General features: G+C 38.3%; 1 protein-coding gene and 1 pseudogene across 2 annotated transcripts in view; one reads left to right on the forward strand and one right to left on the reverse strand.

Annotated features, from left to right (window-relative positions):
* The window catches only part of ELAPOR2 (endosome-lysosome associated apoptosis and autophagy regulator family member 2), a 175520-nt gene that overhangs the window by 139157 nt on the left and 17650 nt on the right, over nucleotides 1–18713 (reverse strand). The window lies entirely within an intron of this gene.
* Nucleotides 4613–5962, forward strand: LOC122233410 (annotated as a pseudogene).

Below are 18713 nucleotides of genomic sequence, written 5' to 3' on the forward strand. Positions count from 1 at the left end.
CCCAGGCGCCCCAAGAAACAACTTTTAAAAATTCTGCTGAAGTGAAGCAAACATGGTGTATATTTTAAATTTTAAATACTGATTTATACAAATCAACCACTTAATATAAGAAATTAGCAAACTTTTTCTCTCATCCAATGTAATTAGATGGCTCTTGGTTCCTATAATAATTATATTTACATGAGAAAACAGTAAAATGAAACTGCATATAAACTAAACATTCTTTGATTCACTTCAGGAAGTAACTTCTATGCAAGGAAAGTTTTACAGATGATGAATTCATTCACTACCTTGATTATGGTGGCAATTCACCGCATGAATGCATATTCCAAACTTATCAACTGTATACATTAAATATGTATAGTTTTTTGTCTATAAGTCATATTTCAATAAAAAGAGAAGTGATTCATATGCGATTTCTGTTACCAGGAAATAATCATGTAGTATATTAGAAAGTCTGTCTTCATATTTTTTAAATATGTTTGCAATATAAGCAAAAATACCTTTTGGCTTTAATATTTTATCAAAACAATCTTCATCAATATTCTCTACCAAAATCTAGGACCACAAATAAAACAGATAAATTGGCTGTGAACTGCAAACTGTATCTAATGGTCACTGAACACAAATCAATTACCTGACTGAGAGTTTCCTGACACCAATTTTAATCCCAGGTCTTTGCTACTCTCTGCCTACAGTTTTTTCAATAATTTAATCCTTCACTAACAGAAACTATCAAAGCTGTTTTGAAAGGCCTGTTTTGAATCCTTCAAAAATAAAAAATCTTATTCTGATAATATCCCTACATTTCAGATTTCAGCTTGAACCCTTTACACAACACATTTTCCTAAAGTGGGTTATTTGTCAGTGAATAGGTCTGCATTGGCCAGTTGCTTAATTAAAGCACTGGAAATAACAGCAGCAATTTCCTCTCCAGGCAACAGATCTCTCTCTGAAGGTGTGATTACCTTCACAAGCTCAGGTCTTTCCTAAATTAGTGGCGTGCCATTTCTGCGCTCAATGATTCACAGTGGAAACTGAAACCTGAGACAAACAAATCTAAATGCACAAAAGCAAACAAGTAAAAAATTCTTTCTTACCCTTCAAAAGGTAGAGAGACACAGTCACCTTTTCTCAAAGACTTTGTTGACAATGAAACTGTCCTGTATTTTTTTGTTTATGTATACTGGAATATTTTAGCTCCAATCTGTATCTTTGTTTTCTGAATCAGATCATTTATCATTGATAAAATTATGAAGTTCTAGGTTATGAAACTTTTAAGATTTACAAGGAAGAGAACCCAAAATAGCAAACAGAGCACTGCCCAAATAACTTAATGTTCCAATTGCTCTACTCAATTATATAAGAATTGGCCCTAGTAAAGTATTTGTCACATCAGATTACATGACTATTTTGAGAAAATGGACCTATCTTTTCTTCACCCCCACAATCTTGCTCAGCAACTGAACGAGGTGGGCTCTTGATGTCCATGGAAAAGATAAAGGGTACAAGTTGAAAATAAGGTGAGTTGGGGTGCCTGGGTGGCTTGGTCGGTTAAGCGTCCGACTTCGGCTCAGGTCATGATCTCACGGTCCGTGAGTTCGAGCCCCGCGTTGGGCTCTGTGCTGACAGCTCAGAGCCTGGAGCCTGTTTCAGATTCTGTGTCTCCCTCTCTTTCTGCTCCTCCCCTGTTCATGCTCTGTCTCTCTCTGTCTCAAAAATAAATAAACGTTAAAAAAAAATTATAAAAAAAAAAAAAAGAAAGAAAATAAGGTGAGTAATCCTCAGCAAACAGTAATACCAACGGCAAAAACTTTCCCAATTGTGAAAACAGATCAGGCATGGTCAAAAGAATAGAAACTTCCATTCTAACAATTTACCCTCAAAAAGTAACCCCCTACACACATACAGTCAACCTTCCAGAAAGAATAAAGATAGAATTCTTATCACAATGACCCTTTTCACATTTGTATTCTATAGTCAGGAAAATACATTAGAGTGGAAGATGAATTGCCACAGAGAAATAGAAAGATGAACAATGCCTTTACACTTAAGAGGAATTTTTATTTGATTTCATGTAATAAATTTGAAAAGGTACCCAATCTGTATTTTTCACATTCCTGACAATTTCTAAAAAACAAACAAAACACACACACACACACACACACACACACACACACACACAAAGAACACTTGTAACATTCAGAAATTGGGAAATTGGAAACATTCCATTTGGGGGAATTTGTCCTAAGGAAATATGTAAGATAAATATCTACATATAGCAAAGACAGAGCTACAATAATGTTTATTACAGGGATGCCTGGGTGGCTCAGTCAGTTAAGTGTCCAACTGCAGCTCAGGTCATGACCTCACGGTTCATGGGTTCGAGCCCCGCATGGGGCTTTGTGCTGACAGCTCAGCACAGAGCTTCAGGTTCTGTGTCTCCCTTTCTCTCTGCCCCTCCCCTACTAGCGCTCTGTCTCTCTCTCAAAAATTAGTTAAAATGTGACAATTTTTTTAAAAAAAATAATGTTTATTACATACCTGTAATAGCAAGAAATAGAAAACATTCTACATGATTAACAGTAGGCAATTGCTGCATTCTGTTTTGATACACGCACACAGTAGAATTCTGTGCACTTATTTCAAACTGTATATATCTACTCCTGACATGGCAATATGCTCATGATATGATGCGTATAACATGACTGCATTTCTGTAAAATGCGTGAATGACTACACACATCATGACAGGGATTAGAATGCATCTGTACAAAGGTACCAACAGTAATCACCTTGGCATATTTGGCTTGCTTCTATTTCCTGATTTCCTTCATAAGAAACATGTTTCTTTTTGTACAAACAAAAAAATCAGATCATTTAGAAATAAAATACAAACACAAGTAGATAAACACTAAATGACTTGTCATTAACATCCTCACCCTGAAGTAAACAGATGTTCCATTCTATACCACCCAAAGAGTCACTTCCCATTTTTAATGCAAGAAAAAATGCTGGATGCCTACCTAGGTTAGCACTCATTCATATAATTTGTTTCCCTAAGATATAAAAAGACAATGAATTAGAATGCCTAAGAAAGGAGGTATTCCGGTTAAATGATTTTCAAAGGGTAAAAACAATTTCCCCTGAAAAAGAACCAGCCCAATTTCCTGTACATGTCAACTGGGCATGATGAACAAAATTCAATCTTTCTTTGATGAATGAGGATCTCACTGCCTCAAAAGTCAATGCAAGCTAAAAGTCTCTGGACCCAGAGAAAATATGGAGAGAAGATAAAGTCAATGTGTTCATGGTGCCTGGGTGGCTCAGTCGGTTAAGCATCCGACTTTGGCTCAGGTCACGATCTCACGGTTTGTGGGTTAGAGCCCCGTGTCGGGATCTGTGCGGACAGCTCAGAGCCTGGAGCCTGCTTCAAATTCTGTGTCTCCCTCTCTCGCTGCCCCTCCCCCGGTAGCACTCTGTCTCTCAAAAATAAACAAACATTTTTAAAAAATTGTTTTTAAGTCAATGGGTTCTGACTCAGACATATGCTGTGGAAATGGGTTCCCTGAAAAAATCCCAGATGGGCTCTTGTCTTCTGTGATCTGTATTTGCCTCTTAAGTTTAACACAGAAGATCCTAGGCTGATGGTTCAGGAAGCTCTCAGTTTAACTGCAATTTTGTGTAAGTCACTGGAGAAAATTCTTATACAGCAAATACATACTGAGACAAGCAGCATTTGTAAAAAATATTTAAGTTTTAAACCACATTCATACAAGACAATATAAGGTTTTTGCTCATTATCAAACAAAAATACCACAATCACCTAAGAAAGACTTAGAAAAATGTGTGCACAAAGGCAGAAACCAAGAAAAACAAAGAACAATAGATTTCACTAGATAAAGACAGTTTGATCCCCTGTGACCAAAATACTATCAACAAAATGAGAAGACAAATAACTAGGAACATGTCTGTAACAGATTGTCAACATTTACATCTTCATTACCCATTTTAAAAATTCTAGTTATTTACAAAAAGACAAAATTCACTAAGGTCATGAAGTAGGCATTCACAAAAGGAAACAACAAACATATGGTGACACATTTTATATGAGTAGAAATTTAAAATACAATATAAATAGATATGCTTTTTGTTAAAGTGAAAATGATTATGAATAAAAGAATATGAACAAATAAAAGAAGAAACAGACACTCAAATATTGCTGGGAGGACTGTAAATCAGCCTATTATTTCTGGAGGGAAATTTGGCAATGTGTGTCAAAAGCCTTAAAAGCATATACTCTTTGACAAAACACTTCTATTCCTAGGACTTTATCCTTAAACAAGAATTAAGCAATATTTTCTATAAAAAGATATTCATCATAGCATTAGTTAAATAGAAGCCAAGACTTAAATTTTTATCAAAAGAGACTGGAAAAATAAATTCTGTTTACTAAAAATCATGACATACCAGAACACTTAAAGACAAGAGAAAATATTTAAAATGGTAGACAGTAGATGGTAAGTACTGACATAAAACAGAATGTAGCTTGTTCATAGTGGGTTTGCCGCCCAAACACAGGTGTCGTGAAAACCATCACTCAATCTATCAGAATGAGAAAGGAAAAGACTCCTATCAATACTGTCCTCATTGGACATGCAGATTCAGGAAGTGTACCACTACTGGCCGTCCCATATACAAACATGATGGGAACAAAAGAACTATTGAAAAATTTGAGAAGGCTGCTATTGAGGTGGTAAAGGGCTGCTTCAAGTATACCTGGGTCTTGCGTAAACTAAAAACTGAGTGTGAGCCTATTACCACCATTGATATTGCCCTGTGGAAACTCAAGACAGCAAGTGTGATGGGACCATCACTGATAACAGAGAACACAGAGACTTGATCGAAAACCTGATTACAGGCACATTACCAGGCTGACTATGCTGTCCTGATTGTCGCTGTTGGTGTTAATGAATTTTAATCAGGGATCTTCAAGAATGGGCAGATCCATGAGCATGCCCTCTCGCCTTACACACTGGGTGAGAAAAAACTAACTACTGGTATTAACTCTTCAGCCACCCTAGAGTCAGAAGAGGCACAAAAAAATCATTAAGGAAGTCTGCACCTACATTAAGAAAACTGGCTACAACCACAACACAGTACTATTTGAGCCAGTTTCTGGTTGGAATAGTGACAGCAGGCTGGAGCCAACCGCTAACATGCCTTGGTTCAAGGAATCAAAAGTCACCTATAAAGATGGCAATGCCAGTGGAACAATGCTGCAGGAGGCTCTGGATTGCATCCTGCCAACAATTCATCCAACTGACAACCCCTTACGTCTGCCTGTCCAAGACATCTACAGAACTGGTGGTATTGGTTCCTAGGGCCAAGTGGAGACTGGTGTTCTCACACTCAGCATGGTTGTCACCTCTTCTCCAGTCAACGTTGCAACTGAAGTAAACTCTGTTGAAATGTGCCATGAAGCTTTGAGTGAAGCTCTTCCTGGGGACAATGTGGGCTTCACTGTCAAGAACACGTCTCTCAGAGATGTTCGTTATGGTGATCTAAGCGAAAAATGACCCAATGGAAAGAGGAAGCTTCATGGCTCAGGTGATTATCCTGAATAATCCAGGCCACATCACTGCTGGCTATGTACCTGGGCTGGATTGTCACACAGCTCACACTGCTCGTGAGTTTGCTGAAGATTGATCATCGTTCTGGGGAAAAAGCTGGAAGATGGCCCCAACGTCTTGCAATCTGATGCTGCTACTGCTGTTACTATGGTTCCTGACAAGCTCATGTGTGTTGAGAGCTTCCCTGACTATCTTCCTCTGGGCCATTTTGCTGTTCGTGACACTAGACAGATCGTCACTGTGGGCGTCACGAAAGCAGTGGACAATTAGGCAGCTGGAGCTGGCAAGGCCACCAAGCCTGCCTAGAAGCTCAGAAGGCTAAATGAATAAATGCCCAATAGCTGCCACACTAGTTTGAATCAGTGGTGGAAGAAAGGTCTCAGAACTGTATATCTCAATTGGCCATTTAAGTTTATTAGTAAGAGACTGGTTAATTTTTTTTTTTTTTGAGACTGGCTAATTTTAATAATGCATTGTAAAACTTTCAGAAAAGGAGAATATTTTGCGGACCATTTGTTTTGTGTGTGGGTGGCAGTTTTTAGTTACTAGGTTTTAAAATCAGTAGCTCTTAGGGGCGCCTGAGTGGCTCTGCCGATTAAGCATCTGACTTCGTCTCAGGTCATGATCTCAAGGTCCATGAGTTCGAGCCCCCCATCAGGCTCTGTGTTGACAGCTCAGAGCCTGGAGCCCGCTTCAGATTCTGTGTCTCCCTCTCTCTCGGCCCCTCCCCCGCTCTCACTCTGTCTCAAAAAAAAAAAAAAAATTTTAAATCTTAAAATCAGCATCTTTTAAGGGAAACAAGTTGACCAAAAATGTCACAGAATTTGAGATCCATTACAACAAAGTTTAATGAGGAAAAAACCCAGAATGTACATGACCTTCAATTTTCTTTTAAAAAGCTTTAGCACTGGGTGTTTTGTGTAAGTGATGAATCACTGGGTTCTATTCCTGAAACCAATACTACACTGTATGGTAACTAACTTCAATTTAAATAAATAAATGTAAAAAGAAAAATAAATAAAATAAATAATTTAAAAACCTTATATTAAAAAAAAATTTTCTACACGGTGTGTTTCTATACATGTGTTTATGCATAAATAATACTGAAAGGACCTATACCAAAATGTGAAATGAGATTATTTGCATTTCTACATTTCTTAAATTTTTTTATTTATTTATTTTCATCATGATGAGTGTACTCTTCAATGCCTATTCCCTATTTCCCCCATCTCCCTCCACCCATCTTCCCTCTGGTAACCATCAATTTGTTCTCTACAATTAAGAATCTGTTTCTTGGTTTCTTTTTTTTTTCCTCCTTTTCTCCTTACCTCATTTGCTTTATTTCTTAAATTCCACATATGAAATCATATGGTATTTGTCATTCTCTGACTTATTTCACTTTAGCATTATAAAAAGCAAGATTTCATTCTTGTTTATGGCTGAGTAATATTCCAGTGTGTGTGTGTGTGTGTGTGTGTGTGTGTGTGTGTGTGTGTACACACACTACATCTTCTTTATCCAGTTATCTATTGATGGACACTTGGGCTGCTTCCATAGTTTGGTTATTGTAAATAATGCTGTAATAAACATAAGGTTCCATGTATCCCTTTGAATTAGTGTTTTTACATTTTGGGGTAAATAGCCAGTATTGGGATTCCTGGATTATATGGTAGTTCCATTTTTTATTTTTTCTGAGTTTCTTAAATTTTTTATAATAGACCATCACCACAATTATTAAATAAAAGCAAACATCTATTCATATCAGCACTATTCACAAGAGCAAAAATGAAGAAAGAATCCAAGGTCCATCAGTGGATGAATGGATAAACAAATCATAATTATACACACACACACACACACACAGATATATACACACATATACATACACATACACGCATACAAAATACAATATTAATCAGCCATAAAAAGAAGTCAAGTACTGTTACATGCTATGATGTGGACAAACCTCCAAAACATTATGCTAAGTCAAAGCCTGACACAAAATGTCACATATTATATGATTCCATTTATACAAAATACCCAGAATAAGTAAGTCCATAGACACAGAATGTAGACTGGTGGTTACTAGGCACTGCAGGGCGTGAGGAATGGGAACAAACTGCCTAATGGGTACACGGTTTTACTGTGAAATGAAAGAAATGTTTTGGAACTAGACAAAGATGATAGTTGCACAATATTGTGAATATACTAATTGCCATTGAACTGTTCACTTTAAAATGGTTAATTTTTAAAAATTTTTTTTAACATTTATTTATCTTTGAGAGACAGAGACAGAGACAGAGCGCAAGTGGGGGAGGGGCAGAGAGCGAGGGATACACAGAATCTGAAGCAGGCTCCAGGCTCTGAGCTGTCCGCACAGAGCCCAATGCAGGGTTCAAACTCAAAAACCATAAGATCGTGACCTGAGCCAAGGTCAGATGCTTAACTGACTGAGCCACCCAGGTGTCCCTAAAATGGTTAATTTTAAAAAATAGAATAGAATGGTTAATTTTGTGTCATGTGAATTACACCTTAATTATTTTTAAAAGTTAAAAAAATAGAGGGGAGCCTGGGTGGCTCAGTCCATTAAGCTTCTGACTTCCGCTCAGGTCACAATCTCACGGTTTGTGGGTTAGAGCCCCGTGTTGGGTTCTGTCCTGACAGTTCAGAGCCTGGAGCCTGTGTCAGATTCTGTCTGTCTCTCTCTCTCTCTCTCTCTCCCTCTCTGTGCCCCCCTACTCATACGCTCTCGCACTCTCTCTCTCTCTCTCAAAAAACATTAAAAAAGAAAAAAGGTAAACATCTAATCATCATATTCCTCTTCAAAGTTTACCAAATTGTTTCAATTTGATATGCTTGATTGCATAAGAGACCATTACCTCTACCACTGAGTTCTAGGTATGCTAGTGTGTCTGTCTGTCCATCTGTCTCTCACTTGCCTACTCACTATTCTTACTAACAAATAATGATAGCTCACATGAATATGGTACTTACTACAAACTTCTCAAAGGTTCATATACATTGAGTATATTGAATCCTCACAACAAATCTATGAGGTAGGTATTATTATTGTTATTTATTATTATCATCTCTGATTTATGGATGAGAAAGAAAGACACAAAGAAATAAAGTGATTTGCTCAAGACTACACAGCCAGCAAGTGACAGGATTGGGATTTAAACCCAGCCAGGCTGACTTCAGAATCCTATCTTAAGTGCTTCACTTGTTATGTTCTACTTATTCTCAAAAGAATGCATGGTCTTGGTGGAAAATGAGAAATAGAGGTTAAGTGTATGAAATAGGAGAGAGACCATCCATAATCTTGCCACCCAAGTAAAATCACCGTTAACCTATTATACAGTTTTCCAAATAAATATACACATTTATATCCCTTTACCAAAGTTTTCATGACATATTTTAGTTTCCGCTTAACATATTATAAACTTCTCCCATGTAAATAAACACACTGCTATGTCATCAAAATTAATGGCACCATGGTATTCCATTTGACACAGGAAACAATTTAACCAGCCTCCTATTAAAATTTGGGATTGTCTACGAATAACGCTGAGATCAATCACCTTAAAAGTACATCACTGTTCACAGAGGTAGAACAAATAATCCTAAAATTTGTATGGAACCAGAAAAGACCCCGAATAGCCAAAGCAATCTTGAAAAAGAAAACCAAAGCAGGAGGCATCACAATCCCAGACTTCAAGCTATACTACAAAGCTGTAATCATCAAGACAGTATGGTACTGGCACAAGAACAGACACTCAGATCAATGGAACAGAATGGAGAACACAGAAATGGACCCACAAACTAATCTTTGACAAAGCAGGAAAGAATATCCAATGGAATCAAGACAGTCTCTTCAGCAAGTGGTGCTGGGAAAACTGGACTGTGACATGCAGAAGAATGAACCTGGACCACTTTCTTACACCATACACAAAAATAAACACAAAATGGATGAAAGACCTCAACGTAAGACAGGAAGCCATCAAAATCCTCAAGGAGAAAGCAGGCAAAAACCACTTTGATCTTGCCCACAGCAACTTCTTACTCAACACGTCTCCGGGGGCAAGGGAAACAAAAGCAAAAATGAACTACTGGGACCTCATCAAAATAAAAAGCTCCTGCACAGCGAAGGAAACAATCAACAAAACTAAAAGGCAACTGACAGAATGGGAGAAGATATTTGCAAATGACATATCAGATAAAGGGTCAGTATCCAAAATCTATAAAGAACTTACCAAACTCAACACCCAAAAAACAAATAATCCAGTGAAGAAATGGGCAAAAGACATGAACTTTTCCAAAGAAGACATCCAGATGGCCAACTGACACATGAAAAAATGCTCAACATCACTCATCATCAGGGAAATACAAATCAAAACCACAATGAGATACCACCTGACACTTGTCAGAATGGCTAACATTAACAACTCAGGCAACAACAGATGTTGGTGAGGATGCGGAGAAAGAGGACCTCTTTTGCATTGTTGGTGGCAATGCAAGCTGGTGCAGTCACTCTGGAAAACAGTATGGAGGTTCCTCAAAAAGCTAAAAACATAACTACCCTACGACCCAGCAATTGCACTACTAGGCATTTATCCACGGAACACAGGTGTGCTGTTTCGAAGGGACATATGCACCCCCATGTTTATAGCAGCACTATCAACAACAGCCAAAGTATGGAAAGAGCCCAAATGCCCATCGATGGATGAATGGATAAAGATGTGGTGTGTATGTGTGTGTGTGTGTGTGTGTGTGTGTATATATATATATATATATATATATATATATATATATATATATACATACATACAATGGAGTATTACTTGGCAACCAAAAAGAATAAAATCTTGCCATTTGCAACTACGTGGATGGAAATGGAGGGTATTATGCTAAGTGAAGTTAGTCAGAGAAAGACAAAAATCATATGACTTCACTCCTGTGAGGACTTTAAGAGACAAAACAGATGAACATAAGGGAAGGGAAACAAAAATAATATAAAAACAGGGAGGGGGACAAAACAGAAGAGACTCATAAATATGGAGAACAAACTGAGGGTTACTGGAGCAATTGTGGGAGGGGGATGGACTAAATGGGTAAGGGGCAGTAAGGAATGTACTCCTAAAGTCATTGTTGCACTATATGCTAACTAATTTGGATGTAAATTTTAAAAAATAAAAAAATTAAATTAAAAAAAAGTACATCACTGTTAAGTTGACCAATTTAAGATGTAAAATACTTGGTGAGACTATGTGCTTCAAAGCTCTTGACCAATGATACCGAAAATTTCTACGAAGTCTTTAACAGATGATACTCTCATTTGTAGATTATGAGAGTGCCTCATTTTACCACACTTCTTTTGCAGAATTTTACCAGCTGGTCTCAGAACATATTTTATTCCCTACTCCACCCCTCCAAGAGATACATATATTCCCAAGGAAAAACACTTTATTTAGATCTGGGGAGATGCTTTCAGATGCATAGATCTGTGGAACACAGACATCTCCAAAATGTTGAGCCTTTCTAAGAATAGATGTCTATTCAGGAATAACTCTTCTTATAAACATCCCTGTGGAGCATGATCATTTTCAAATGAGTAAACAAGGTCTCAGAACTTGAAATAAGGACCACAGGCCAGGGACTAAACTAAGGAGGATTCAGAAGAAAAGCAAATGTCACCCATGCCTGCTTCATGTCAGTAACCTGTGAGTCTTTTCCTACAGAAAAAAATCCTAGACTGTCAGAGATGTAATTTATTACTAAAATTGAGTCCTATTTATTCTAAATCATCCCACAACCCAAGGCAGAATTAGAGAAGGTTAAGACTTTCTAACTCCCCAAAACTTTGTCTTGAGGAATATTAAGTATCTCAGGCTAAATGTCTAAACTCAATTGACTTGGATGACTACATGAAATTATATAACTAGTCATCAACTGGTTTGACATGTCTATGTCAAACAAAAGTAGCACAGGCCCGATTCACCAAGCCTTCTTGTTGACTATTTGTAGACAATGCTTAGTTTCTAGAAACTATCAAGCCTCATCACTCTGCCCAGTATGACCAGACTGGACACAGAAAATTTCACATTCAGTCCAAAGTATCTAATAAGAAGCAGAGACATAACCCCTATTTCTCTAAAAGTATATAACTAGAAGAAACGAAGTCTTAAGGCTCTGATCTTGGAAGAGCCTTTATAGATTATCTAAACCAATCTTTTTCTTCTAACAAATGAGAAGATTGAATCCAAGAGAAAACAAGTCACCCAAGGTCACAGAGCTAACTACCAGTAAGAAAAGTCCTGTACCTGGGTCGCTTGACTCCCTGGTCAAATGCTCATCTCACCCAAGTGTGGTACATACACATCCAATTGAACATTAACTCTCTAGCATTTCATTTCCCCCCAAAAATGCCATAAAAATAAAACTTTTCTTCTGAATAATTAAAGTAGACTGTATGATTTTTAAGCTGTTGTAAATTAAGGCCGATTCTGTAAACAATATTTAAGAAACATTAAGCCTCTATCACTAAATAATTTTAATAAATTAAAAACACTCAAAATCCTCAACATTCTTAAAATATACATGTTAAATATATTAATATATTAATCCACTGAAAAATTTTTCAATTGGAAATTTTTGTCAAATAGTGTAGGAATAAAGGTGTGCAATTCTGGCAGGCCAGCCTAGGAAAGAGAAAAAAGCAGCAGCTGGTACAAAGGAAAACCTTAAACAAACATATTTGCCTGTTGTATTTGCTTAAATAAACCAGTCTACCAAAACATAAAATCAAGACCTACGCATATATCTGCTTCCATATGCTCTTTGTATTTCATCAGTACAGTCACTGAGAAAGTACTAAGAAAAAGATGCCTTTCTAGAGTCACTGAACATGAGAAAGTAAGGGAAGAAGTTGATTTCATGAATGCATGAGAATATCAGATCTCACTGAGCCACGGTTATCAATTAGGTACACTGTGGACCTAAAACAAGAATCCATCATAACAAATTGTCTGCTTTAATATACTGAGTATCTGAACTATTTCCAGGCTTAATCTGTGGAAAGCTTATTGAGGATATATTTGCTGCTATTTTACACTAGAGAAGAATTCACTTTCTTATTCAGAGGGGTTTTTTTTATGTTTAAAGTTGAACGATATGAAAAAAAATATTTAACTATTTAATACCCAAAATTAAATAATTTAATACCCAAAATTAAAAAAACAAATCATGGCTCTCCCCAAGAGATTCATTCAGTGCTATTTCAGAGCACTGCCAAAGGTTAGGTTTCTAAACCAAAAAGTAATAATTCAAAAAATGTCCAGGTAAGTGTTTTATTTAGCACTAATTTTCACCACAGATGTTTTCTTCATTTTAGAGCAGTGTATTCTGCCTTCTAAGGGAGTAATAAGCCCACGAAAAAATATTTGCTATTGCGCAATTAAATTTACATCTCTCCCTTGTTGCGCTAATTCAGAACTGAGAGCTAATGAGTCCATGTGCTGACAACTACAATCATTAGTTACATTCTGTAGTTTAACAAATGCCAAATAAAAGTCATTACAGTCACAAACTGCTTTAGGAGGATACATGTTAATGGGCTATTAGTTGGGTATTCCAACTAAAACCTGCTTCTGGGAAAGCAACTCTGTACAGAGAACGGGATGGGCAAACAATTGTTGGAAACTGTTCCTTGGGTCATCCATCCAGATATGCAAATAGGAGCCAGTTTCTATAATGCTTTTTAATGCAACAACAACAAAACTTTTCTTCATAAACAACTGAATTTCTCTCTATAACAAGGCTGATATATTATGGGGTCAGATGTTGGCCTCTATTTAGGCTGTACTTCCATCTTTATAACACCAGGGAGGTGATACCTACACTTAATGTGGGCATTTTCCTGGAGAAGGCACTCTGATTTACCCCTTCTTATTCCCAAGGTAGAGAGAGTCTGTATCTACTGGCTTACTTTTTCTACTATTTTAAACATGAAAGTAACTGAGAAGTCTAAGAGAAGTCTAACCTCGTGTTCACATAAAGTATAAAGAAATCACCTCTCTAACTCATTTTATATTTCTTTTCAAAAAGGCAGTTCATTGAAGTTCCAATTCACCAAGTGCTCATTTTACATCAAGAAATCCACCTCCTGGCCCAAATTCTCTAAAGCAACACCTAATGTCCCCCAAATGACTAAATTAACTGTGCCTAAATGCCACCCAGTAGAAAAATTTTAAATATTAGAATAAATCTTCAGAAATGAGCCTATGAGTAAGTAAAGGTATCCTGTCCCCTCCTCAAATCCATACACTTAAATCCTAATCCACAGTACCTCAGAATGTGCCCTGATATGGGGACAGACTCTCTACAGAAGTAATCAAATTAAAATGAGATCACTAGAGTGGGTCCAATTCCAATATGACAGCTATCCTTAAAAAAGAAGCAAAACTGTACACAAAGGCAAAGAGGGAAGATGGATATGAAGAGACAGAGGGAGAAGTTGGCCATCTACAAGCCAAAGAGAGGCGTGAAACAGATCCTCCCCCAAAAGGAACCCATCCTGTGGACACCTTATTTTGGACTTCCAGAGGGTTTTCTGTTGGCTGGTGGGGAGAAGTGCTCTTCTGGGGGGCTTTTCCGTCCCTCGACGGGGTTTTGGAGTTGAAAGTCACAGGGGCCCACAATTCACCACCCCAGCACTTTGGAGGTTGCTCCTGTGCCAAGGACTCCCAGGAATCCTTCAACTGCCGTACACTCAAAGTTGAGCAGTTTGAGAGAGACTCTTGGGAAGATGGCGGCGTAGGAGGACGCTGGGCTCACCGCGCGTCCTGCTGATCACTTAGATTCCACCTACACCTGCCTAAATAACCCAGAAAACGGCCAGAGGATTAGCAGAACGGAGTCTCCTGAGCCAAGCGCAGACGAGAGGCCCACGGAAGAGGGTAGGAAGGGCGGCGACGCGGTGCGCGCTCCACGGACTGGCGGGAGGGAGCCGGGGCGGAGGGGCGGCTCGCCGGCCAAGCAGAGCCCCCGAGTCTGGCTGGCAAAAGCGGAGGGGCCAGACGGACTGTGTTCCGACAGCAAGCGCGACTTAGCATCTGGGAGGTCATAAGTTAACACCTTATTTTGGACTTCCAGCCTCCAGAACTGTGAAACAATAAATACCTGTTATTTAAGCCACCCAGTGTGTGGCACTTTGTTATTGGAGCCCCAGAAAACTAATGCAAAAAGACATACCCAAGCTAGAAAGGAAGAAGAACAGTTATGTGGTGTAAATAAAATGGCTGAGCTTGGTTTCTAAAAGTCTCAAATTAAACAGGGTAGAAAACTACAGGTGTGCCTCATCTCAAGCAATTCTTAAACAAGGCATTACAAAAAATAAAACCAGGGCCACTAATTATAGAACAAAATCTTGCATTTGTAAGGAGCTTTGGCATTAGTGTGACCAAGTATTTGTACTCCCCCTTTGAGCTACTCCCATTTTTCTCTTCTCCCCTCATTAGCAATGCTCTTCCAAAGCACTGTCTGTTCTCACTGTGCCTGCCTTCTTTTTTTTCCTTATTCTTTAATGAACCCACTCCCGTCACATTTTGCCTATACCTCTTGATCAAAATTGCTCTTGTCAAAATCACTGATGACCTCCACCTCACAAAATTGAAACATCAGTGCTCAGCTTCCCTCTCACTCAGTCTAACAACAGAGTATGATTCAGTGCCTGTCTTCTCCCTCACTTGCTTCATCTAGCCTCGGGGACCCCATTCTCCTCCACGGGCTCTCCTACCCCTGACACATCCCAGCACTTGGTCCTGGACCCCTTTTTTCTCTGGCTAAAGTCACTCCCTGGGAGATCTTAGTAAAGCCTATGGTCCCTTTAAAAATATTTTTAAAATATACATATAAAAAATATATACATATATAATAAATATATTTTTTCAAAGAGAGTGCACATGAGCAGGGAAAGGGGCAGAGGGAGAGAGACAGGGAGAGAGAGAATCTTAAGCAGACTCCACACTCAGTGCAGAGCCCAATGTGGGGCTCAATCCCATGAACCCGGGATTACAGCCTGAGCTGAAATCGAGTCAGACACTCAACTGACTGAGCCACCAAGGTGCCCCGTTAAAAATATTTTTTTATATTCAAAATATACACAGAATCCAATTGCTTCTTACCATTCCACCCCTAAAACTTTCATCTAAACTGCCATAATGCCTCATCTAGATTATTGTAATAGCCTAATTCATCTGTTTTCACCCATGTCCCAGCATCTACTTCCACACAGCAGCTGGATTGATGTTTTTACATATAAATCATATTATATCTGTATTCAACACCCTCCAGAGCTCTCTCACCTCATTCAGAATGAAAGTCAAAGTCTTTAACATCCCCTAAAAAGCATCATGTGATCTGTGTTCACACCTCCTGTCACATGCCCCTCATTCATTCTACTCCACCCACAGTGGGTCACTCTTCTGTGAACATGTCAAGTGTATGACCATCTCAAGGCCTTTGTACTTGTTCTTCCTTGTGCCTGAAGCCCTCTCCCCAGATGTCTGCATAGCTTGATCTCTTTCTTCATTCAGGCACTACTCAAATGCCATAGCATCAAAAGCCCTTTCCTGACCTCTTAGATACCAGACACCTCCTACGTCCCTTCATCTCCTTTACTTTTCCTCTTAGACTTAACACCAACTGTCGCGTGTTTGTGTGATTTCTATACTCTACCATTCTATAAATTCCATAAGAGCAGTAAGTCTCTTTTTGCCCAAATCAACATCATATGGCTTGCCCTAAAGCCGGTGTTAAATAAATGACACTTTGAGAAGTAAACTTTAGATAAGTCATTACAACCATCCATGGATGTACACTGGATATGTTACCTAGACCCTGTCCTCTGAGATTTCTAAAATGGAAATAATTCACTGGTCTGTGATTCTAATCCACAGCCAGGTTGAGAACCACTTCATTAAACTGTAAGCTCCTTCAAGAAAAAAATTTTTTTTCATCTTTCAACCTCCAGCACAGCAGTTGAGAAAGTGAATAATAATGTCGATTAAATGAATGAATCCATGAGAAATGGTCATTTAGTCTTTGCTTGTATAGTTAACTAGTTTAACAAGTCTTTTCCATTGCCGTACATCATTAAAGGTTACGGCTCTTCCTTAATATGAAGAAAAATCTTCCTCACCATAACATCCACTCATTGGTCCCAGGTCAGCTGTCTGAAATATACTTGAAGTCCATTCTTCACAGGTTGCTCTTCAAAGATTTAAAAACATGGGGCACCTGGGTGGCTCAGTCGGTTAAGCGGCCGACTTCAGCTCAGGGCATGATCTCACGGTCCGTGAGTTCAAGCCCCGCGTCGGGCTCTGTGCTGACAGCCTGGAGCCTGTTTCAGATTCTGTGTCTCCCTCTCTCTGACCCTCCCCCGTTCATGCTCTGTCTCTCTCTGTCTCAAAAATAAATAAACGTTAAAAAAAATTTTTTTTTTAAAAGCAATAGTAAGGAGCCCTTTTAATGGGCTTCTTCTCTAGTCAGGACAAATCAAAGCAAATGTAGGAGGTATTAGGCCCTAGATTCATTCCATCTGAGCAGGAGTATCTCAACCACATTATACTAAATGATATTTAGAGATAAGTTATACCAGAGAGAGAGGAAATGGTTTTTCAGATGTGGCCACCAGCTTAAGCACGTTAGGATAGAAGTGCATGAGAATTCCTGAAAATTGGAATTGTGGTTAGACAGGAGGGTAAGACAGAGGGTTGAAACAGGAGAAAGTTAAGAGCACAAAGAGAGAGCTAAGAAAGATCTCCTGAGACCACGTGATAAAGGACTTTGTAGACCAAATTAAAATGATCTGTTTTATGACTTAGTGACATGGAGTTTACAGACAAGAAGGAAAAGGATCAATAACATCAAGTTGCTATTAGCCAATCAGAAGTGGAAGCAAGAAGAAAAACTAGTTTCAAGTACAAGGAAAAATAATTAATTTGGTTCAGAATGTATTTAATTTGGAGGCATCCAGGATGTCCCACTAGAGGTGTCTGTTAAGGAGTTGTAAATGTGCTTTTGGAATCCAGTGGAGAATTGGGCATTTAGAAGTTGGATTTAAGACTGATTTAAACAAAGGTTTAGGTAAGACAAGCAGTCAGATGAAAAATTTCAACAATGGTTCGCCACAGTGAGACAGCAGGTGATATTCATCATTTGCTTGTTCAAAAGTGTTCATATTATACTCAAATCATGGACTCAAATGTATACTCAAATTGTGTGTAATAAGTAGGTATTACTTTTATTTACATAAAAATAAGAATAAAAGAGAATATGGCTAAGACTCAGAAAGTACATATATAATACAAAGAGAAGGCAACCAAAAGCACAACCCTGGGAAAACCACCACTTTCCAAGAAAAATAAGAAAAGAGGAGCTATCTAAAGAAGGAAAGATATTAATACGGGGTAATACAAGATTTCAGTGTCTTAGAAAGCAAAGTCAGCAGCCTGGAAACAGGGTTAATGCTGCAGAGAAATGGAGTATGATGAAGAATAAAGAAACCACTAATAATTAGGCGATGATTACTGACCACAAAAAGAGATTTAGGAAAATGATTGGGATAAAAGCCAGACTACACTGTGTGGGAAAAAAAGGTAGAAAACTGAAGAAATAAAGGTGAAGAGTCTGGTTTTGAAAGGAAGGACAGAAAAAAAGGGCAGAAAAGAAGGGTGGGTTTAAGTAATGGTCTTCCTGTATCCAGGTCCAAGCAGAGAGGGCAGAACTCACTGCTATCAAGACAAATGAGTCACATCATTCTCCCTGTCCTGGAAAAGTCATCAGCTACTGCTACAGAAGAAATAAACCCAAATAGGACAGATCAGCCAGTCTCACAATTATAGTTCCTATTAGTACCTTTAGCTTCTTTGGAGAAGAAATAAGAAAAGAAAAAGAGAAAAAAGAAGAAAGAAAAAAGAAAAGGGAAGGGAAGGGAAGGGAGAGAGCAGGGAGGGTGGGTGAGAAAAAGAGAGAGAGAAAGAGACAGAAAGAAAGAGTCCCCAAAGTTTATGGAACCACTACT

Source organism: Panthera tigris, chromosome A2, assembly GCF_018350195.1.
Source record: "Panthera tigris isolate Pti1 chromosome A2, P.tigris_Pti1_mat1.1, whole genome shotgun sequence".
Lineage (NCBI taxonomy): Eukaryota > Metazoa > Chordata > Mammalia > Carnivora > Felidae > Panthera > Panthera tigris.